This window comes from Cricetulus griseus, chromosome 6, assembly GCF_003668045.3.
Source record: "Cricetulus griseus strain 17A/GY chromosome 6, alternate assembly CriGri-PICRH-1.0, whole genome shotgun sequence".
Classification (NCBI taxonomy): domain Eukaryota; kingdom Metazoa; phylum Chordata; class Mammalia; order Rodentia; family Cricetidae; genus Cricetulus; species Cricetulus griseus.
In genome coordinates this window covers 64,510,633-64,534,785 of record NC_048599.1, presented here as the reverse complement: position 1 = coordinate 64,534,785, position 24,153 = coordinate 64,510,633, and the positions used below count along the sequence as shown (strand labels likewise).

At 40.8% G+C, this 24,153-nt stretch overlaps 1 pseudogene; it reads right to left on the bottom strand.

The window, feature by feature from the left end:
* Positions 1–10,204: 10,204 nt before the first annotated feature.
* On the bottom strand, positions 10,205–11,752 carry LOC103160402 (annotated as a pseudogene).
* Between the last annotated feature and the right edge of the window lie 12,401 nt (positions 11,753–24,153).

The window sequence follows — 24,153 nt, the reverse complement described above, 5'->3', positions numbered from 1 at the left end:
ACACACACATGTCTGTGCACTGCGTGCGTTCCTGGTGTCCACAGAGACCAGACAGGACACTAAACACCATGGGACTGGAGTTACAGACAGTTGTAAACTGCCATGTGAGTGCTGGGAATGGAGCCCAGGTCCTCTGCAAGAACAGCCAGTGCTCTTAGTCACTGAGCCATCTCTCCAATCCTCAAGTTATTTTTAGTCAGTGTTTTAATATAGCAACAGAAGTCATCATTATAATAACAATAGTGGTCATGGGTGAGATACCAAGATTTGTTCAATCACATTCAAAACCTAGAATAGAAGCACTAATGTAGCATGGATTAGAGAAAAACATAATAGTAAGAAAAGCATACTGGTTGAATTTCATTCTTCATTCACCCCCTTCATCACACAATTCAATGTATTATCTGAGAAGATAAATGATGACACAGCCATGGGGTAACTTCCTTTAGGGAAGGGTCATATCAAAATCATGTCTGACCAGGAGTGGACACTCTTCTGTACTTCCCTCACTGGGTAAGATGATATAAATCCCTCACTGGGTAGAGTGGACGTGGATCTACTCTACTCGGAAAAGCAAGTCAAAAAGGAAGTAAAGACATGCTATGGATGAAGTTCTCTATGTCCCATGGTGTGAGCTCAGAGCCACCCCCCTCTTCTTGAGGACTCACTCCTCACAGGACCAGAACATTCAGATGTTTCATACTCACAAGGTCCCATCATGCCTGGAGAGAGTAATGTGATTATTGTAAGCCTCCTTATTAGTGTGACATTATCACTAGATTCAAACCACATACTCAAGGGAGACTATAAAAACAAGCCTCACTAATTTGTTGAAATCTCTAAAACACTAAACCAAATTAAAATTTTCTGCTTCAACTGAGCATCTTGATGGATTGACCTGACTGGGGCAACAATGGAATAAAGAAAGGAAAGACAGACAGACAGTCACAGACATGAGCACTTTCTCTTGTTGAGTCCTCTGGTTTCCACATCCTAAGCACTCTTTACCTACTGGGACACTCAAACCAATTTGCATGTGTATATGTGATCTAAGAAAAAGACAAGGAGACCCCTTTGTCCCTTCTCTAGGGATGATGATTCCAGTTCCAACTAACAGAAGGAATTGAGTTGTAGGGAAGCCTTGACAGATCCAGAAGGAACACATGGGAGCAAATCAGTGCCAGGTCTTTGGGACCACTGCCCAGTGAGTGGCATGAACCGCTATATGCCAATTAGCTTTCTGCACCAGGCCATGAGTAAAGCAATAGAATGACGAGAAAGGCAAAGAACACGGTGAGATAAAGGAACTGTAAACACCACTAGTACCAGTACTTATATAATCCATAATTTTATTATTTTCTTTCACAGAAAGAAGAGAAATTACTCAGAATTTCAACCTCAGCTGTTGCATACAGGGAATGGCCAACAAATTTACTTGGATGGTTATCAATGTTTCTTTGGATCTTGCTGTTTCCCAGCTGAGAGCAATGCTTCCTCCTTATGTCAACAAGTATTAGGCACTCTCACAGCTGCCAAGCGAAGGCAAACATGAAGGGAACTTGTTTCTCACAATTGTAGTCAAGTGCTTTTGGGCTGTGGGGAAAGCAGCTACCCTTCTTTTTAATACCTTGGGGGTGTAAATTGGTGAAGTAGCCTGTCCTGAAGTCTGGGAAACAGTTCTATGTTATGGTTCATTCCAGACTAAGCATGAAGACATAGAGTCAGCAATGCTGGAGGGACCACAAGGGAAGCCTATGGGGAAAGGCACATCTGAGGAGAAGAGGGGACAGCCTGCCTTTGAACTGCAGCTCTGTGCTTACAAATGAGTTATCTAAGTCAAATTCGATTGTCTTCTCTCTACTGCTGGTTTCCTTCTTCATACAATGGATATTCCAGTTTTACTTCAGAGACTTAGAATTAAATTGCTTTATATTAACAATTAGTATTCATGAGGTTTGGTACAGCCAGCATTTATGTGTGTTAAATATGAAAAGCCAGAAGTCAAAATGGCACTTGACAGATACTGACTCTTGTTAATATAAGCAGAACTAGGCTTTTTAAAGAGGAAATTTGACAGTGCATGGAACGGCTACAAGGAATAGATGGGTGGGTCATAGTGCCGGTGTCACAAAGCCCCACAGGCGAGCAGGGCAGAAACATCACAAGTCTTGCAGTTTGCCAATGCTCTGTCCCTGGCACCAGGTTGTTATCCCTGGAAGTGGAAGGGAGCTGCTTCCACTCTCCCAGCAGACATTCTGTAACCTTCCTACTTTTAAGAGCCACCCAACCTCCGATTGCATGTTTTGGGACAAGTGGAGGCTCTTATCTGTGCCTAGGATCACACTTGTGGTAGGACAGGCTGAGGCTCATCTTATAGCTGTATAAGAGTTTCTCTGGTTAGTAGGAAGCTCTACCTCACAAAGCTGGAGATTTCTAAATTTGAGTAATAACAGTGAGTCAGCAAAAGAAATGTTAAATGGTCTAGGGCACTGTGATGGCTAGTCTTACTTGTGTACTTGACTACAACCAGAATTAACTAAAACCTAAGTGGCTGGGTATATCTGTGAAGTATTTTTTCTTAATTAAACCATTTGAAGTGGGAAGACCCACTTTTAATCCAGATCTCTTGAAGTGGGCATGGGCTGCCTTTAACCTGGGCCACACCTTCTGCTGGCGGCTGATATAAAGGATGAAGGAAGCTTGTTCTCTTTGCCTGTCTTGCTCTCACTGGTCAGTCCCATTCACTGGCCTTGGAGCCTACTTTGGGATTCCAGAGTATACTGAAGACAGCCGAGACATCCAGCCTCATGGACTGAACAACTACTGGATTCTTGGACTTTCTGTTGTTAGGCAGCCATAGCTTGTAAGTCTAATAAATCCTCCCCACACACATTCATGCATTTATTCTATCAGTTCTGTCCCTCTAGAGAATTCAGTAATACAGGCACCAAGGAAGAAGGATTATTACATTAAATGAAAGAACCATCAGACCCCCATACAAAGATAAACAATTATAGCCTATATACAAATTTTTGTTGATCAAATCTGGGTGAGTTCCTGAAAGTATAAGGTAATAAAAATGTGTAGAAGACAAAATCATCTAGATTTCCTTAAGACAGTTCAGTGGGGGAAGTCAATCTGTCAGTTTCTCCCTCCAGTCCCAGGTCCTTCATCTACTGTAATCTTACCCCCTTTCCAAGCTCAAGCACTATTTTACACCACTTTTTTCTCTCTTTCTCAATAAACTATTGCTCATTGTCTGGTGGGCTGAGCAACACTGCAACTACCCAGGCCCAGAACCAGGGTTGTGTATTGGCCTACCCCAACATCCACCCCAGCATCAATGTTGCAGCAGACACCAGGAGCCTCGAACCAGATCAATGATTCTTTGTGCTAAATGCCCGCATGTAAAACTATATGGATAAAAGTGTTTACTCCATGACTCACTGTGTCACACTGCAGCTTTCATGATGAGATTTTCCCATTCTCCCTTTCCTCCCCCTCTTTTTCTCTTAAATTTTATCTTGGGATGGGGTAGGAATTGGGTGGGATTGGAAGGCATGATGTGAAAGACACAAAAACTAAATAAAAATAAATAAATAAATACATAAATACAACTTAAAAAAGTAAAACTATTGCTCATTGTCTTGTAGAGGTCGTCAGGGAAAATCAAGGTGGCAGTGGCTACACCAGTCACTCATGTGGGATGGCTCTAGGGAATATTTGCTTCCAAGAGTAGAACCAAACATTTGAACTCTGAAAGAATAGCAAAGTTGCACATCACGTTTATGGCAGAAAGCTTTTTTAGCATGCTGTAAAATCACAAGAGAGAAGACATCTGCCTGTAGTGCCAACCAGCCTGCCAAATGATTTGTCTTCATCTATTCTCTAAAACAGAACACTACAGACTGGGTGATTTTATATAGAAAAGAAACTTATTTCTGAAGGCTGTGGAGTTGAAGATTAAAAGCTGCATTTGATAAAGGTCTATTCATTTATTTACTTTTGCTTTTTGGTAGCCCAAAGTCAGCTTTGAACTTGTGAACCTCCTGCCTTGCCCTCCCAAGTTCTGGGACTACAAGTGTGCTTAAGTATACCCAGCTGAAGGGAAGAACAGAGGAAGAGAGAGAGGATTGAATTTTTATTACAATCCTACTTCGGTGTAGTAACATCAATCTACTCATGACTTCAGATTTCCTTGTGACCTAATCACCTCATAAAGGTTCTGGTTCTTGATACCATGATATCAATTCAATTTTAACATCAGCCTCAAATAACAGTGGGCCTCATCCTTATGGCTGGCTGGAAGTAAGTGACTCAGATCTGTTTCCAGACAAAAGGCTTCTTAAGGTCACCACTGAGCAAATGCCCACACTTCCAGTTACTTTTTACACCATCTGCCTTCTGTCCCATGAAGACACAGCCTCCCTTAAAAATCCAGTTCACCATGTTCATTCCTTTCATAGTTTAAAAATAGCAACACTGTTCAATGACCTCAATAATTTAGAATTCATGAATAAATAACTTGCCTAGGAGGCTACACTGGGGCTTCTATTTTTACCTAGAGTCTCTCACCAAGCAAAGTGACCTCTCTCAAGGACCCAACAGTGCCACCCATTGGTCTTCTGGCTTCCCAGGAATGGCCTGGTAGAGTGTCAGTGCAGTCTTTCCTGTGTACTACAATACATTGATTGGTACTAGACTCCAGACTGTGGTAACCAAGTAAAACTTAGGCATATATGCCTTACTAGGAATCCTAGATATTGTTCTGGGGTGAACAGCTTTCCTCTGGCATGTACTTCCACCATGATAGTTCTGCCCTGCCATGGTCTTGAAGGCAATGAAACCAACTAACCATACATAGAAGCTATGAAACCTTGAGTCAAAATATAGCTTTCTTCCCCAAATTATTGCTCCCACATATATGTGACAGAGCAACAGTGAAGAGTCTGACAGACACATATATCTTCAGTGGCCATCACTGTCTCCATTTCTGTCTTCTCTGACAACTTATGACAAAGCTACCAGGAGTAGACATCAATTCAAAATTCCTTGGTCTGAAATTCCTTTTGTTTTTTATTCTACAATTCCTGAAATTCTTAATTTGGGGAAGAAAGCTATATTTTGACTCAAGGTTTCATAGCTTCTATGTATGGTTAGTTGGTTAATTGCGCTTTTCAAACAGCTTCTTTCTTCTCTTCAAAAAGTAAAACTCAAGTTTCTCAGGCAAGCTGTTCAAAGTCTCTTTAGCTTCTAGTTTTGCATCATGATTATATATTCAACCAATATGATCAAGAAGATAACCTTTGTTAGAGTTACTCAGAGAAGCAAGCATAGTTCATTAATTCATTTATAAATATTTATAATGAATCTTGTATGAGCTAGATTTTGATTGAAAAACATTAAAGAGTTCTGACTTTGAGAATATGTAATTCTAAGATACAGTTGAAATGGCTCTAGAAGATTCATTGGGTTTTGTATAGCAGAGACATGAAACAGCTACTTTGACTATCATGTAAGAATGAGTGGGAAGAATAATAGAAGTGCATGTGGTGTGGGGAGCAAATGTGTCCCAGAGGAAAGCGCAGACTCTGGAAAACCATGAGAAATGTGAATGGATGAGTAGATTAGTTTCAGATGCCTCAAAAACCAGGCAGAGGAGTTCCAGGTTGGGGTCGACGAGAAAAAGCTGCTGTCATGATTCTGAGCTGGAGCTTGTAGTGAAGAAAATAGTTTCTTTGGAGTAAGAAATGAGTGGTCTTCTTCCTTGTATGTGCAATTTAAAGAAAAACACTTCCCACCAGAGTCAAAAAGTCACCTCGCTCTGGCCTAGATGCACAGTACGGAAACAGGACTGCAAGGCACCTCTCCCCTTTCACAGTTCTCATTTTCTCTGCAGCCCTCATCTCTCAGATCCACAATGATGTGGATTGCAAGATGTTCCAAAGGCTGCTAATAAGATGCAGCAATAATGTATTCAGCTCATAGCCTTCGCTAGAAACCACACTATCCACCTCCTGGCTGCATTTCCAAGGTGCCGTGGGGGGGGGTGCACAAAGTCTGAGAGGGGCACAGGGAGAAAGCAGGCCTCACCTAGGCAGGGTATCCCTTCTCCTCAGGCCTTCAGAGGACATGACTTTCTCACTGACACACAAATGATGAGACAGTCAGAATGATGAGAAAAACCAGGAAGAGAAGGAGGCAGAAATGACTGAGGACAGGAATAATTTAAGAATAAAGAAGGGTAAATCAAGGAGAGACTTAATTATGCAAAGGACACCTGCAGAATAATTGGCATTTCTGTTCATCATCTCAGAGAAGAGAACAAGGCTTGGGCAGTCTTGCTGCCACAGGATTGTGATACTGTGATGTCTTCATGGGCCAACTTACTTCTGAAAGATGTGCTTCATGACAAGTCATGGCATATGACTGTAAGACACTACAATGCTACTCCCTAATATGTGTGGCATAAGGATTATTTTAAGATGATTATTTCTTAGAAACTGTAAACACAGGGTAAAAATCTGAAAACAGAGGTATTGCCATATTTTATGAGGAATTTACATCCCCACAGTGGGTCCCATTAGAATCTATTGGTTACCCACCCCCCACCCCCCATGCAACAAAAAGGGAGCTGGCTGAGCCATTAGAGACTTACCAGTGGTGAAGGCTGCAAGTTAAATAACTTTTCCTTTGTTTTCTGTCACTTTCCTTATATTTTCCCTTGGTTTCAGCAGAGAATAATACTTAAGCCTAAAATCAAAGTCACTTCTGCCAAGTTTCCTTTTGGTCATTTCCCTGTCTGTCCTGCCACCCGCTGTATACAGTTGCACATGTTATTATGCTGATGTCTGACATGCTCTTGCTAACCTGTCTTTTTGGCACTAGGAGTCCCAGATAAGAACTGTGAAGCTTAGAAAATTATTTTCCCTTGCTTGCTGATGCAAAGCCTGTTGACAGGCCAGGTACCTAAAGAGTTGAGGCTGTGAGAGCAGCCTTTCTGGCTCTACAGGACAGTGTCACCCTTTGTTTTCCTGGAGTGGGCTAAGAAAGGGCACATCAGAGGACAGGAGAGAGCACAGGTTAGCTTTCTCAGGTCATTCCTAACCAAAGAATCATGTCTTTTTTTCTTTCCAGTTGAGTTAAATGAAGGTAGTCATTTTATTAGAATAATTAGGTCTGACCTGGGTTTGTGTGCATGAATCTTCCCATTCTGTCATCTCCTTGTTGCCAATGTCTGAGATGTCCTACATCTGCCTGTCTTAAAAGACCAAACCAACCAAACAAACAAACAACCAAACAAAAGCCAACACCAGCCAGCCAACCAACCAACCAACTAACCAGCCAACAAAACAAAAACATGTACTTGACCACTTGAGGTCTCATGACACCAGCCCTTCTTTCATATTCTATGGTTAGTCTGAGTTGCACATTTGAGTCCTTGAGCAGACATTAGTTTGTATTCTTTATGGCTTGTCTAGTCTTGTTTGTTAATCTCAGTTCTTTACCAATTCACCAGGGTAGCATTTTTGAACATTGCTATTTTCTCTAAGAGCTCTCTGCAGGACTCAAGACCTAGAGTAAGAGAAACATCAAATAATTACATGTGTGATTCGAACTTTATTGAGCCTTTATCTACTATGTGTAAGTGCTTCAGAATCTTTGCTCTCAAAGATGAGCATGTTAGTAAAATAGTCTATCAGATAATTGAACAGTTCATTTGTCATGGGTGCCTGCTGGATGCTTAAAATGACAGAAAAGCTACTATTAAAAGCAGTTTTGAACCTAGTTGTCTGCACAAGGAAAAGAAAAGTTGGAGAAAAATTTTTATTTGAAAATGAGCATGAATTTTCATGAGAAAGCTAGTTTAGAGAATATTGCATAGGCTTCACCTGGTGGCTGTTCTGACCAGGACAGCTAGGAGAATATAGAAACTCTGGGGAGTCCTAGAGAAGTGGAGTGCAGTTGGTTACATTGTTCTCTGGGAAAATCAGCCCACAGACTTCTGGTGGCAAATTGTTATTCATAACCAGGAACCTAGGGGCAAGATCCCAGGAATGATGCATCTACAGGGCAAACAAAGACACACTAGACTGTGGTGAGAAACTAAAACTAAGCTCTGACTGACAGCAGCTAAGGATTGTTGAGCATGTGGAACTCTCAATTGCTTCAAATCTTTCTCCTTACATATCACCTTTTGGGAATAGAACATCTTGGAATTTGTCTTGTTTATTTAAAGAAAGTATGACCGAGGATGGTCCTCAAACTAGGGTCGTTAAACCTGTGATTTTCTGACTTTTAAATGATATATTTTCAATAGAAACCATGCTTTGAATTTTTGGTCTTTCCTGGGCTAGTGACACACTGGAAGACACTGCTGGACAATGGTGGCAGAAGTTCCCAGTCAATCATACAGTCATCAGAGTAAACAAAGGATACTCTACACTGCCTTGTATTGCTAAACTGTGCTGTTCCGCAGATTAGGTGTTCCAAATATATCTTCAAGTTACAAAAGGTATATTGGAATGTACCCCAACATGTATTGGCATTCATGTTGAGTGAAAGACCATGAAATATCTCCATTAAGCTTTCTCATGAAGTAACAGAGACAGAATAGTTTGTTAGTGAGGATTTTATAGCTCATTCTTTTTTTTAACCTCCCCAATTCTTTCGATCTTTATTATATGAATAAAAGGACTTGAGACAATTTACTTGTTTTAATATTCCTAAGCATTTTGACCAGGTACCCAAGTTTAAACTGAACATTGACAGTGTCCATTTATAATCACACTTTGAAAGATGTAACCATTTTCTAACATGAGCCTATTTTCTGCACTGCTTATTTACATATGCCCATTAACAAATGGAATGTTGTCTATTACATTTATTGTTTTGTGAGTGTTTTCTGGAAAAACTGCAGTATTTGTGAAGACCAACGTTCCATGCTAGCATTGCATGCATCCAAATATTAATAATGCACAGAGGCACAGAATTAGAGCAACAAGAGAGCATATTCAAACACTAGCACACCCCATTCCCCTTTTTATTGCTTGTTTTGCTTATACTTCAAAAACCAAGTAAAAAACTGAATTCAATGTTCAAACGCCAAAGAAAGCAACAGCAGAGCACATACTTAGGGGCTTGAATGAAGTTGTTAAGCACTAGCTGGCGCAACAGTAGACATTTTTCATATATATGACCTTATTATCTAGAACTCTTCTCAACCAGGGTCTCTGAACAAACACCAACATGTTTTAGGATGAAATACATACAAAGAATAACCGTGTGTTCTTTAGGGATTTAAGCATTCAGGACTATCCAAATTTGAATTCAGGTCTTTGGGAAGTGTGGTGCTCACACTAAGCAACTGTGCTACATTTTCTGCTGTTTGGTTATGGACAATGACACCTTGGCTTCATCATCTAGCAAAATGTATAGGGTATAAACAGGAAAGCATGCCAGCCAGTTAGGAGTTCAAATGAGTGACTGTTATTTCTCTGCTCTGAAAAGTTTTGTGTTGGGGGAACTACACCAAGGAATAATGTGCTTTGGGACTTTGAATTTGAAAAGCAGAACAAACCAGGTATCCACCAGTTTGCTCAGACACAGCAGACTTAGTGGTCCTGTATTAAAAGAGTGTTAAATTGGGAGATGAAATACGGACCCACCACCCTTTAGTTGAAGGCAGTACAAACACTTTATACCCCAAAACTATTGGCAGGAGTTTCAATGTGATCAGGGTAAATGTGGAATGGAGATGTTCTTAACACCGCTAGGACTCAATGAAACTAACATACTAAAATCATGATTACATTTTGAAATAAAATGCACATAACCCAAATAGGAACTATTGAGATCTTTTTTCATTTGAAAGTAATCTTAATGCTATTAAATTCACAAATATTCTATTTTTATTACCCAATTCTAATTATCTAAAACACACATTGCAAACATACCAATATCTATTCTCTCCATGTGTCAGCGCCCATTTGTGTCATCATAGATTTGGAAATGGGGAGAATAGATTCCCCTTAAATTGCAAGTCAGTAGGTGTTTCTTTACAGTTAACTTTAGCAAAATTCATACAAAAGAGTAATTAACAATGATCTTCTTTACTTGTTAACTCATAAGGAAACACCTCCAAAACTGCATTTTTGTTAGTTTCTGTACTAAAATGTAGAAAAACTGAACTACACAAATATTGAAAAGTTAAAAATTCCTTAATTTTTTTTTCCTGGTACCACTACCACAATTTACAGGGCAATATACCTGATGTAATGAAAAGAAAAAGAAAAAGAAAAAGCTACAACAGATAAAAGACCTCAGGAATGTACATCTAATTGACACTACATTGCATTAATCAATAGCTGCACTCTTTGCAAACTGTGGCTATGACAGTCATGAGCAAGAAGGGTTTCCTGTTGAAGCTGCAGTAACTTTTCTTTTCTGACTATGGATCATCGTTCCTCCTGTGGCAGATTTTACAGTTCCTCTAATGCATTTAGGACGACCGTCTCAAAGTAACCTGCAGCTTTCCTGACAACTCCTTGCGTTCTCTCCTGCTAAGAACTGTAGCCCTTTTCTGCTGTATTTTTAAAACCTTCTGCTACCATATCCACCACTTCCACCACCAGATCCATAGCCAACACCACAGGGACTGCCTGAGCTTCTTCCACCAAAACTGCCCCCTTTCATGGGTCCATAATTTGATTGCTATTGTCCACTATAATTTCTAAAGTCATTATAGTTCCCACCACCACCATAGTTACCGCCACCAAAATTTCCTCCTTTACTGTAACCATCATCTCCTCCTCCACCACCACAATATCCACCACCTTGGTTTCCATATCCTGGTCCACCACCACCATAGCCTCCTCTGCTACTGTAACCAGGACCACTGCCATAGTTGCCACCATCACCTCCAAATCCGTTATCGCCACCATCACCACCTCCGTAACTACCTCTGCTGCCACCACCACAGCCTCCTCTTCCACCAAAGTTTCCACCACGACCAAAATTACCTCCACCACCTCCAAAGTTTCCTCCACGACCCATAAAGTTGCGAGATCCACCTCCACGACCTCTCTGTGATCCAGCAGACTGCATCTCTTGCTTAGAAAGGGCCTTTTTCACTTCACAATTATGCCCATTAATAGTGAGGTATTTCTGAACAACAATTTTATCAACGGTGTCATGATCATCAAAAGTTACAAAAGCAAATCCTCTCTTTTTTCCACTTTGCCTGTCTTCCATAACTTCTATGGTTTCAATCTTGCCATACTTTTCAAAGCAGTCTCTCAGGCTATATTCCTCTGTATCTTCTTTAATACCACCAACAAAAATTTTCTTCACTGTTAAATGGGCGCCAGGCTTTACAGAATCCTCTCTGGAGACAGCTCTCTTTGGTTCCACCACATGCCCATCAACCTTGTGTGGCCGAGCACACATTGCAGCATCCACCTCTTCAACACAAGAGTAGGCCACAAAACCAAAGCCCCTGGAACGTTTTGTTTGGGGGTCTCTCATTACCTCACAGTCTGTATGTGTGCCCCATTTCTCTTAAGCTATCATCTGTGGTTTCAAAGCTCAGACCACCAATAAACAGCTTCCTCAACTGTTCTGGTTCCTTTGGATCATGGCCCTCCTCCCCCCGGCGGCGGCGGCTACGGCCGGAGTCAGGCTGGGGGCGACCGGGAGGTGGTTTTACCTCCATTTTGAGACCCGACTCGCCTCTTCCAACTCGAGTTCAATATGGGACTGAGAGGAAGAGCTTTATAGCTCATTCTAATTGTAGTCAAAAAGCTGCTAATAGGAAAAGCTGAGCTTAAATGATAAAACTGTGAGACATCTTAACATTATGTCATAAATATGACTTCATGCAATTACATGATCAAATAGTCAAATTCCCATCAATGATGATGATCATAATTTCACCTTTAATAATTCAGAAACTCTTGAGAATCTCATGGTATCCTAGCATTCTTCTTAAGAGACTTCGCCTTGATTATGAAATTCTGGGCACTTGAAAATCTGGACATTTGAACTTCCAGGTTATTTGTATATAATGACAGTATTATCATAAATCAAAAAATAAGAGGTAGAATTCAGGTTTCCAGGATGCATTTCTTATTTCCACGAGAGAAAAATTTAGCTTTCCTTGAGGTTGTTGTGGTGTTATTATGTGATGGTAACTATAACAGCAGCTGAGTCTTTCTTACTTCTGCTATCTGAAGTTCTCAAGACCTTTCATATAGGGGCACACATGGGAATTGATTGTACATGAATGGCTCCCTGGGAGAATGGGGGAGGCTGAAGAGTAAGCTAGTGTCCTCATGGCACTTGGGTATAATAGTCTGAAAATGTCCTTTAAGGAACCACCACATCCATGGGTCTCCACTGACCATGGAAACATGTTGTCCATCATTTCCATTATCCCAGAACAGCTTGTGAGTGGAAGGACAGTTCTAGGATTTAAAAAGTGATGAGCAGCCTCACAGAATGGAGGAGCTGGCACAGGTTTGTAGGAGACAGCAGCTGCTGTCCTCAGGGAGTTTTGCTGACAGCATGCGAGTAGAGCATGATGTCACAGGAACCCTGGCTTGGCCAGTGCAGTGCTTCATCCAAGGCAGCTGATCTCTTCATCCACTTTGAAAAGGTTTCTCCTCCTCCTGCTCTCCCACCCTCCCCTTCTCCATGCCAATCGGAATGATAATTGTAAAACCACGCAGCTCCTTTCAGAAGTAGGCCATGAGATCCAGGGCCGGGTGTTATCATGGCTGGCATGCTGCAATTATCTCTGAGGATGCTCTGATGACAGCATAATGCATGTGGTGCTTTGTGCTAAAAAAGTCAATGCCAGTGGCCTGGCCAAAAGCAAGACTTCCTAGAGATGCAAACACAATCTTAGTGTGACATGTGATCCGCTTGGTCCCCAAGGCATGACCACCTTTCCTCATCTTCAAGATTATTGCTGTGAAGTAGAGCACTAAACCAGTCCTTGGGAAGCCATGAAAAGAAAACATTCTTCTCAATTCAGGACTTCTCGACTTTTAACAGGGTGGTAATGATGCTTTCTTAGTTGCCCATGTCAGAGCCCAGGTTATCTGAACTTCAGGGGAGAATGTTAGCCTGAGACTAGGATTTCAAGAAAGTCTAAATTCTAAGTGTAGCATTTTGTAGCTGTGTGACTCTGGGAATTTTTAATATTTTCTAACATTAATTCTAAAATAAAGCAGTATAATAGTACTTTCATAAAACATATAATGAAATTACATAACAAAATAAACACAAATAAAATACATTGTCCAATTTAATGCCCTCAACAGTAGTTGTTGCTATCATCACCACAAAATTCATAGTCATTGTCATATGTACCAGCCTGGCTTAAGGAAGAAGCTCTTAGAAAAAAGGATTCACATCCCTGCTAAATTCTATATCATAGTCTATATGTCTTATTGCTATTTTCACTTGTTAAGTTGTTTTTAGCACTGAACAAATCTCATAACCATCACACAGATAATTAGAATCATGACACCAATCATAACCTCAACAATTTTAGTAGGTCATGTTTGTGACAAGTGTAGGGTAAAAAGAAACCCATTCTAAGAAACATATCCTGGATCTGAAACCAGAGGCAACCGTGTCCTTGACCAACTGAAACATGAAACCAACCAATCTCTGAGCAGGAAATCAACCAATCCCTGAATACCCTGACCCTGAACCCAGAGCCCCGTGAAAGAAACACACCCAGAATCTGAAACCTGAGCCAATGAAAGAAACACTTTATCCCTGAACCCAGAACCAAAGAAACACTCCCTGACTGTGAAACCAGTGCCAAAGAAACGCATTTTGTCCCTAGAATCAGAGCCAGTGAAAGAAATAAAAGCTGATCCTAAAGTTAGAGTCAAAAGGCTAAAAATGACCAGTGAAAGAAACACAGTTTGGCCTTGAAATCAGGGCCATCCATCCCTGCCTCTGGCTAACTAAACTAACCAATCCCTGATCAGGAAAACTTCTCCTTGGGAAAATTCCATCCCTAAGAAGCCCTATATAAACCCCTCTGCCTGTTCAGTTATGGACAGTTCTTTCCCACCCTGGCAGAGGCAGACACTCTCCTGGACTCCTCCTTCCCAAATAAATCTCTTTTTCAAAAGAGTCTTGGTTGAATGTCTTCTTTCACTGGTGCAGAACAGAACCTTGCTGAGAGGTCTTAGTGGGATTGAGCAAGGCAGAGCAGAAAAAGTAACAACTTTTCTTCACAGCCAGAAAAGATTGCTACATTTCTGCAGGTGCTTTCCCTTTAACAGAGTGTAGCAAAAGAAGTAACATCCTGGGCAGAAGAAGCAGGGATAACTCTGCTAGAACTTTCCCTTAGGGAAACAGAGCAGAGCTCAGATGTAACATCTCTTTAGGAGAGGATCAGGATTGCTATATCCTGCGGGGATACCATCCGCCACAAAAACCCAGTTTCAGGTAACACACACATACATATAACCATCTCAACACACACACACACACACACACACACACATGCACGCATGCATGCACGCACGCACACATGTGCACACACACATACACAGGCTATTAGAAAAGTTTAAAACAATGAGTATCACCTGTGCACATTCACTATGTTCCCTTTTAAAGGGGCCCTGCCCACCTCCCATCCTCCTCTCTTTCTGCCTCTCTCTCTCTCTCTCTCTCTCTCTCTCTCTCTCTCTCTCTCTCCATCTCTCTCTGTCTCTCTCTTCTCTTCTGTTGCTCCTGTCCCCAGAGGCCAGTATCCCCTCTCCCCTCCCTTTTTCCCATTCACTTCCCCCAGTTAAAAAAAAAAACAAACCTCCATCCAAGCTTTGTCACATGGTCTCTCTCTCTCTCTCTCTCTCTCACACACACACACACACACACACACATGCTCACGTAGCTTTTCAAGTCCCTCTGTTACAAATCAAAGTAAGATGGACAGCCTTTACAGTCTATCATATTTTTATATTGTCTTGTCATGTTAGAGATATTTGGAAAGCAGTACAGAGTGGATCCTGTAGTCAGATTTGAATTTGTATTCCAATCTTTCCCCCAATGAGCTCTTCTCTTGTTGATCAGCTGTGTACACCCTTGATTCCTAGTTAGTTCATCTCAGTAGACTGATTGCAAGAGTTTAATCAGATAATGCATGGCAAACTGTAGACATCAGAACACATTAAGAATACTAGCAATGACTAATGTTCTCTACAGGACACTAGACTCTGCTGAGCACTTTGAACAATTATGCATGCCAATTCTATGTGTGAAGGTCCCTTGTAGTCCAGCACACTGAGAAAGAGGGCTTAGGTTGTTTATACAAACTGGGACAATATTAAGTGCTGCTAAATTCTGGATCTGGAAGTCGCATTCCAGAAGGCAAGATCATTACTACTCCGAGAAATTGATTATACTTTTATCCAATAAAAGTGAACACCTTAGGTTGTTCCTACTGAAAATCAAATCCTGATACAACTCTAAGCATTGGCGTAGTATAGTTTGGTCTGAAGTATAGTTTCAGACCTTAAGACTCAAGAATGAGTGGGGAATGACCTTCTTTCTAGAGAAATTCATAAGACAGAAGTAAATCTTAGTGAAAAAGACACAAGGGTTATTTGTAGGGAGTTAATTGGGTCTTCATTTTTCTGATTGTAAAATGTTCTTTTACCTGCCCTGGGTTTTTATAAGTGTTAGAAAAGGTCATTATAAAGTGTTTAGCAAGTTACCCCAAGGTCATTGGCATCCTCATCAATTCAGCACCAATGGTGCCTGATAAAGTGGCAGATGGTCCAAAACTTTATAAGTACTCAAAATTTGGTGGTTCTTAGTGATAATCTTTGGTGATTATATCTTATTTAACAATGAACAAAAGGAGAAAGAAGAAGAGGAGGGGAGGGGGTGCAGACGGATTCAGCACCAATGGTGCCTGACAAAGTGGCAGATGGTCCAAAACTTTATAAGTACTCAAAATTTGGTGGTTCTTAGTGATAATCTTTGGTGATTATATCTTATTTAACAATGAACAAAAAGGAGAAAGAAGAAGAGGAGGGGAGGCGGTGCAGACGGAGGAGGAGGAAGGAAGGAAGGAAGGAAGGAAGGAAGGAAGAAAGAAAGAAAGAAAGTGAAACTAAGTTTACAACCTGGTGGACTATATTTTAGCTGCCTTCTAAAATAACTCGGGGATGTCTTCTAATGCAGATTGAGGAGACTTGATTTTTTTTATGGTCCCTCCTTAGTGCCCTCCATTTCTAAAGTATATGCATAACACAGAACTCTGAGGAATGACACAAAAGGGGGCAAAGGGTTGGTACAGAGGGCCAATTCAGCAGCTGAGTCCAGTTCTCCCTCATATAGTTCTTTCTCAGCAGAGTTACTGGCCATTGTCACTCTCCACACATACTATGGAAGTCATTCAGTTTCAGTAAAGTCATCTCTAGTGAGGACCAAGCCACAGTTCCAACTCCTGCCTCACTTTCCCTGTCATGGATCCTCTCTCCAAACTCTTCAGGTTGGCATGTTCATGAACAGGCTCCCTCCCTCACAGTGGGATCAGTGTCCTCTTCTGTCTTCTTTACCCCCTCCATACAGTATCAGGAGACCAAATAACTGGACTCAGAAAGTCCACTTTTGATAGTGGTCAATTTCTGGTGAGTGATGCTCAGGACCAAAACTGGCTGCAACAACGTGAAGAAAGGATTCCCTTAGATTCCAGTTTGGTGGAACAGAAAGGACCGCAAGAGTTACACTTCACCTGCAGAGTAAAGCATCTAACATCAAGGTTAAAAAGGAAGAAATGGAAGCAGAGATAATTTTCTAAAGATAACACCAAAAGCAGCTAGAATTCCATGGTGACATTGGTGTTATACCTGTTTCAAATTTCTTGTCAACGGTTATATTTTGATCCTTCTAGTGTAACAAAGATAAGAGTGAAAATTTTAGAACATTTATTGTTAATTTTTGCTGTGATGCTATATATGATCATTGCCCAAAATAAACCAGACAATACCAGAAAGTATAAACAATTAGAGATCATACAATCTCGCCATTTAATGAGGAGATTTTCAAACACTCATTATAAAGTTAACACATTACCAGAAAAATCATGATGTCTTTGTAGCCTGTTTTTTTTTTTTTATCAGTATATTCTCAGCATTTTATCATAGAACATTTAATACTGCTTTAACCTTTGGAAAATTCTCCCAAAGCATTGCATCAAGTGGCAGCTACTTTATTTGACCAATTCCTTCATGTAGAACATTTAGAGAGTTTTGTTTCTTCCAGTGGGAAAAAAATCCATCCATATGCATTTGACCAACCTTTGGAAACATACTGTTTAAGGGCCGTTGTCATAGGAGGTACAACCGGATCAAGGGGGCTTTTTATTTATTTTTTTTTACTTCCTTGTCAACTGTAATTACATTACCTTAGAAAAGTTTCAAGGAGCAGAACTACTTCCTCTTCTTGTTTAGACTGAGGCATAGAGGTCAGTGGCTTCCTGATGGTATCACAACCATCTGTTTGGAAACATCAACTGAGATGAATGTGTGAGGTTCTAAGAAACCACTTAAGTGCAGAGCCTCCTTTTTTAGGCAGATTGAAGAAAGGAGGTGCTCACATCTGGAGCCCATGGCTCTGTTTCTTTGGTCCATTTTGAGCTAGCCAATGGTACTTGCACTTTGACACAGAGCCACCTGCTAAATCAGATCTACTTGTTTTAGATTTTCTAAATGGCTCCATATTTTTTCTTGGTAATCAGTCCTTTCCACTACAAATATTAAAATTTCACCACATAGAACGCAATCAAAGGACAGCTCTGGTGTCTTTGGATGAATTTTGGGTTGTTTTTGTTTTAGCTTAGCATTCTTTGTGGCTAGTGGCAGGCACTCCCTGGTGACCACTAGGCGTCAGACTTGCCCATCCCTCTCCTAATGGTGCTGCTTGTTCAGTAATTGACTCACTGGCTCAGCCATGAGCTCTTTATCTAAGGGGGCTTCTTTGCCATCACATAAACATGGTCATTATGATGCAGAAGCCTAACGGATTTCAACAGTACTGATTAAGCCTGGCTGTTTCTGGGTTACCGGCTTTTCAGCAAAGTTCCTCACTGTAAAGCAAAGAGGAGGCAAGAGAACTACCAACAACCATGCATTCACCATTCATAGGAGAGCCACAGAATTCTATTCCCTGTCACTATTGTGTAGATAACTGTGCTCTCACTGCTATTAGGATGTGGGCACAGCCAGCTCTGAGCAGTCCTTATGTATCCTCAGCAAAATTCAATGCCAACATAGACACTAACAGGGCTTGCATTCTGTGAGTTAGGTGAGTTAAAATAGAATGCTACACCATCAACCTCTCATTCAGTATCCACTGCTGAGAGAGGCACTGCACTTAAAGACCAGAAAAGGATATTGTTTTTATACATTCATCTGAGGAAGTATTCAACAAGTATTTATTGAATAGCCAGTAAGCATTGGGAAAATTACATGAATTTAACACATGGAACTATAATTTTCATAGTAACACAAGAACTCTTTAATGCTGCACATGGAATAGGATGCTTGAGCCCTCCTGTCTGAGGGGAGGCTGTAGAGAAGGTACTAAAGTCATGGCCAATGTTTTCTAACCAAAATTACTTTCTGATGGAGCCCCCATCACTTTGGAGGTCCTCAGTATTATGACGTCATAATTTCCCCATTTCATTCTCTCTCTACTTGACATCCTTGAGAAAAGGAGACAAACAATAACCTCATTTTAGACAATGGAGAAACACAGAGAAAAGTTAGCATTTTTTTTTCAAATCACAAAGAAGGACAGAAACCAAATGAGATCCCACATCTATTTCATGAACTTCTTCATGGGATGCCATGAAAGTGGTTTTCACCAAGGATACAGATAATAACACCAAATGCAGCATCTTGCAGAGAGTAGCTACTTAACAAATATAAACAGACTGGTGAGTGAAAACAAAGCTTTATTTTAAAAACTAGTTCTCTTGAGGCCCAGAACACTGCCTACAGTGCTTCTGAGGAGGAGATGTCATCCTGGAGACATCTTCCCAACTTCTTGTCCCAGATCAAGAGGACTAGCCCTCCTGGACAGGTTCTAACTCTCTTGGGCAAATGCACTGGCTGAGGTTCCCCAAAGCACATCAAAGACTTCAGGATTTCTCTGACTCAGACAGCCCAGGGTCTGTAGCAGAGAGTCCCTTAGACCTTTTGAATTTGATTCAGGGATTGCCATCACCAGCATTGCTCTCCAAAGAAGAGGGTGTTTCCCATCTGAGTATTTGAACTTTAATGAACATCTCTAGCATTTAAAAAGGAGCATTTATAAAAGATCTGGGTATTAAATGATGAGATATATTTGAGATAGATAGATAGCCTTATATATCCATTTTATAGATGAACATATGGCCTCCATTAATTTACCTTTGCCTTCACTATTTATATGGTTATCAATGAAAAATCTATTAGTGGCCTAGTTGTAAATAAAGAGCAGAGTAACTGAGATTTATTTATTTTTCATTGAGTAGCTGGCTCTTCAATTATTTCCTTAAAGAATTTTTTTCTTTAACTTTCTTTATATATCCTAATACCATTCTTTACATGTCCTACTACCTTGACATAGGTTTAAGCAAGTGTCTTTAGGGATCTCATCCTCAGATGGTACTCAGACAATAATGTAGGTTATTTTGGTTGTTTCCCTTCAGAATCCAGTGTAAAAAGAAAGTTTAATCCAATAGAAGAAAGAAAACATGTTCATTCTCTACTTGACTCATTTTCTCATCAGCTTTAGACACTACAGATTCACATCACCAATGAAATGTGGCTGTGCTAACTATGAACACCCACAGTAACAACATAAATGTATGATATAAAGAAAATCTACAGACAAACTAGACCTTAATGACCTATAAACAATGCCTTCCTGCACATCCTACTCTGTGTGACTTCTACAAACCCGTCAAGCATGGTATATATCCTTCTTTCTAAAAATTCACTTTCAGAAAAGTGAACATTTATTAAAGGACACCTAAAACGTCTTAGGCCTATCAGCAATAGCCACCTTCCCCCTGTGGCTGGAACATTCTCTCCGTCTTGACCATAAAAATATGCACAGTAAAGAAATTGCACGTCTTCTAGGCACTTTCTCTAATATTCCTTCCAAAAACAAGCAAACAGAATCACCCGAGAAAGAAGAATATTGCTGACTTTCATCAACTTCATAGTTCCTGGATTTCAGCCCTTCCCTTTAAAATCAGGCTGCCAGATTTTGAATAATTTCATTCTAGAGTCTTCACCCCTCCTTGTAAGAAATGCTTTGAGAGGCTGTGAGAGCTACATACCTTTCTCTTTGCCATAGTTTCTAAACAGAGAAGTGACCTAGACATCCAACCCAAGGAGCCGGCATCGCCTCACCTAACAGATTTGTTCCCAATCACTGGTTCCCTCGGTTCAGTTGGGCTTCCAACACGAGTCATCTGAAAAACTGAACTGTGCAGCACAACTCATGAATAACCATTTCACTCTTGTGAAGTCATTTTCTGAATAAGCTCCCAGCAACCGACACTAGCTTCAGTTGGAAACCACAATCTCCACATTTCCTTTGGAGACAGGCTAGCAGTATGCTTTCTAGGACTACAAAAAGAGACTAGAGAAGCTTGGAAGTCACTGTGAAAATGTAAGCATTGCTACACACCTAGCACCCAGTTTCTTGAGTACAAGGTATAGATTGCGCAGGAGATTGAGAGAGACCTGGAAATGGGACCTACATTATATTCAGCACACAGAGCTAGATTAAAAATAGAAGTTTCCAGAATATGCCAAGATTACATTTCCTACATCTTCCCTCTGTTATAAAACTCATAGGCACCAAGAAATCACCTCAGATTGCTGCTTGACATAACTTATTGGCTCTTCATGACCTTACAGGGTTCAAACCTTAATAACAACAACAAAAAGTACTTCATCACATAAATAAGTAATTTTGTGTAACATCACCTTAATTTCCTTGGGATGTTTATTGAGAGTTCCCCGGGTGTTCAAGAACATGTGCTCATTCATTTTGTTTTCAATAGACATTTATTTTCTTTTTGTGTCGCTGTGAATATTAACCTAAGGCCTCATGTGTACTAGGCAAATGCTCTACCACTGGGTCATATTCCCAGTCCTGTTTTCAAAAAACATTGACATAACTATACTCAGCTCTGAATTTAGTGCTATGTGAAGAAATGGACTGTGACCTTTGAGAAGTTCATACTCCAGTATAAGCTGCATTACTTTTACCCAAAATAACACCCAAACACAGTCAGTTAAGAAGCATGGATAAAATGTGTGTGTGGATACATCTAAATAGCCCACAAGTGCCCATAACCAGATGCCCTCTTGAAGTGCAGTTATCTTCAGGAGATAGGTCTGTATATATTTTATATTTTATTTTCTTTACATTTCATCTATTGTTTTCCACTAAAGAATATATAATATTTACACAGTTCTATCTTAAAGCCCTAAATGAATGTGCACACACACACACACACACACACACACACACACACACACACACAGATTTGGATGAGGGTATCTCTTGAAGCTAGGAAGGGGGTGAAGCGAATGTGGACAGGAGGACATAAGTTTGCATTTGGAAAGTTGCACATCTGTCTATGCAGTATGGGGAGTAGACAGGCTATACATGGACAAAGGCCTAGAAAACGACATTGAAACTTTAATGGAAAGAGTTTCAAATGCTTGTCTGTGGAGTTTGGACTTGAGTCAGCGCTCAGTGGGGATCATCAACAGCTCCCTAGTAGGGGACATGTAGTTAATGCAGTGCCAGCATGCTGGGAGGGCAGGGTTGACTCAGGAAGTGTCTGACTGAATGGCCTCAAAGGAAAAGGGACTAGCAGCATGGAGGCAGATGCGAAGGCCAGCATCATGGAAGGAAAGGAGGAGGGCTGTTAGGCACAGGAAGAGGCTGGTATCCCCCAGGAACTTGCTTAAGTTCAAAGGAAAGAAAGGCTAATGCAAATTTAGGACATCATGTGTCATAACACTGGTCAAACTTAGTTTCAGATACAGTTCACAGAATGACCCTTTTTGTTGTACAGTCAAGCATAAAAACGAATTTAATTCCATTCTTGATGGGCCACTAAGTGCAAAGGCATGCATGGAAATAGGAAAGCCAAACTGGTCCACAGATGTCATGAAAACACCAGCTCCCAGAAGACAACTGGTTCCTCGTTCTCAGGTCTTAAGGGGATGTCCTCATTAGGTCATTGTACAAGGCTTTCATCCTAGGGGAAGGTCACTTTGGCCTCAGATGACTGGAGTGTTCTGAACGCTGAACCATGCAATGCCCCAAGCACATGTAGCAGATGGAACAGTGGTGATGGGGGGAGGGGCTTAGGAAAAAGCAGTATTATTTCAATGATTTGATCCTCACGATTCTTGTGAAGCTTTTGCCAGTTATACAGCCAGCAACTCAGAGATGCAGGTGAGCTGTGCTCACCTTCCGGTACAGATTCAGGGCCTCTCTGTAGCTTCCTTAAAAGGCTTATAAGATATCGGCCCCGATAGGTGGCTAAAACTCAAATTCTTAGGCTTCTCAGAAACCATCATATTGGGTTCTTGTAACTTCAATGGAAATCTGGCCCTGATTTCCCATTGTCTTCTGTCACAATTTTGATTAGATATTTTTGTCTTCATTTCGTAATAAAGTCCCTCAACTGGAAGTGTCCTTTGTTTGGTTTATTTGTTCCTTCTACAATAACAGATACCGAGGCTGGAGAATTTGTTAGCAACCAGAATTTTTACCCCCTTGAATACTAATTTCCATATAAGTAAGGTTTTATTTTCAAGTAAAAACAGGATGAGCCATGGCTGTATAGCAACTCCCACACAGACACAAGATCACCATGCAAAGGGGCTCCCTTCATGCAGTCCAGTCACATACTCATGACCATGTGCATGAGAAATGATGAAAGCCTCAGCATATCTCTGGCTCTCTCGGGTTAAGTGTGAGAATGGTCCATGGACCTGCAGCCTCTGCTCCCTGCAGATGCCATGGAAACCTGGAGCTGGTTAGCAAATAAGATGCACTCCTCACTGTGCAATCTCGAGGACTTAGAAACAAATGAAAATGAAGATCTGAGTTTTCTAAATAAGTTATAAAAATAGGGCTGTGGAGTGTTTCCTTATGGGCTAGAGAAAGCTGTGTCAAACATTAGTGTCTCAAGTTCAATCCAAAGATTGGATCCATTTATTCATTGTGACTGATCGTGCCTCCCCAGCAACTCTCGGGACCTCTTATGCTCCCCAATTGAGGACACAAAATGCCACCACCTTTCCCAGCACTTTGTGATATCTGTATATGATGTTGGGAGGGTGTCCCTGAGTACAACCTTCACACACCTTAGGGACAGCAGAATCTCAACAGAGGTAACAATAAACTCGAGATACTATACAAATAAGGGTTGAATGTGACAGCACACTGTCAGGCAAGCATGTATCAAGTATCAATTGTGCAGTTGGTTCTAAATGTTAAACCCAGAAAGGGGTATGTTTTACTCAGTCAGTCGGTCAATCATGCATCTAGAGGTTATTGAACATATCTCTGTATCAGGCACTGGATGGTCTATGATAAAGAAACCCATTGGAAAGTGTCTACTAGCATCATAGTTTGTATAATATAAGAACACTTTCACACCTTACCCAATTCCTGGCTGATTGATCCTCCCGCCTTAGAAGAGCCTACATAGATGGGATTATATCCATCCATGGACCAGAGGGATGGGCACAGAGAAGTAATTGTTCCCATGGAAACCTGTGTTACCCTTTAGAGGAGCTTAGTGAAGAAACATCCTTAGCATATTCCCACTTCCTTTTCTTCCTACTTGGAAGAAGGGAAAAGTAGCTCCCCCATCTCATAAACAGGGCAACTAAGAGAAAGAAAGGTAGGGAGGGGTTTCTAAAACCCACCTAGGAGGGTCAAATGAGAATTCTTCTCCCTAAGCAGTTATTTGATGGGACTCCATAAAAGTGGTTTTTAGCCAAGATAGAATTTAACCACAACCAAGATTCTTTACATACTGTGTAAGTGATGTTAGGGGGATGAGAACAGATTGAACTGGCTGAGTCA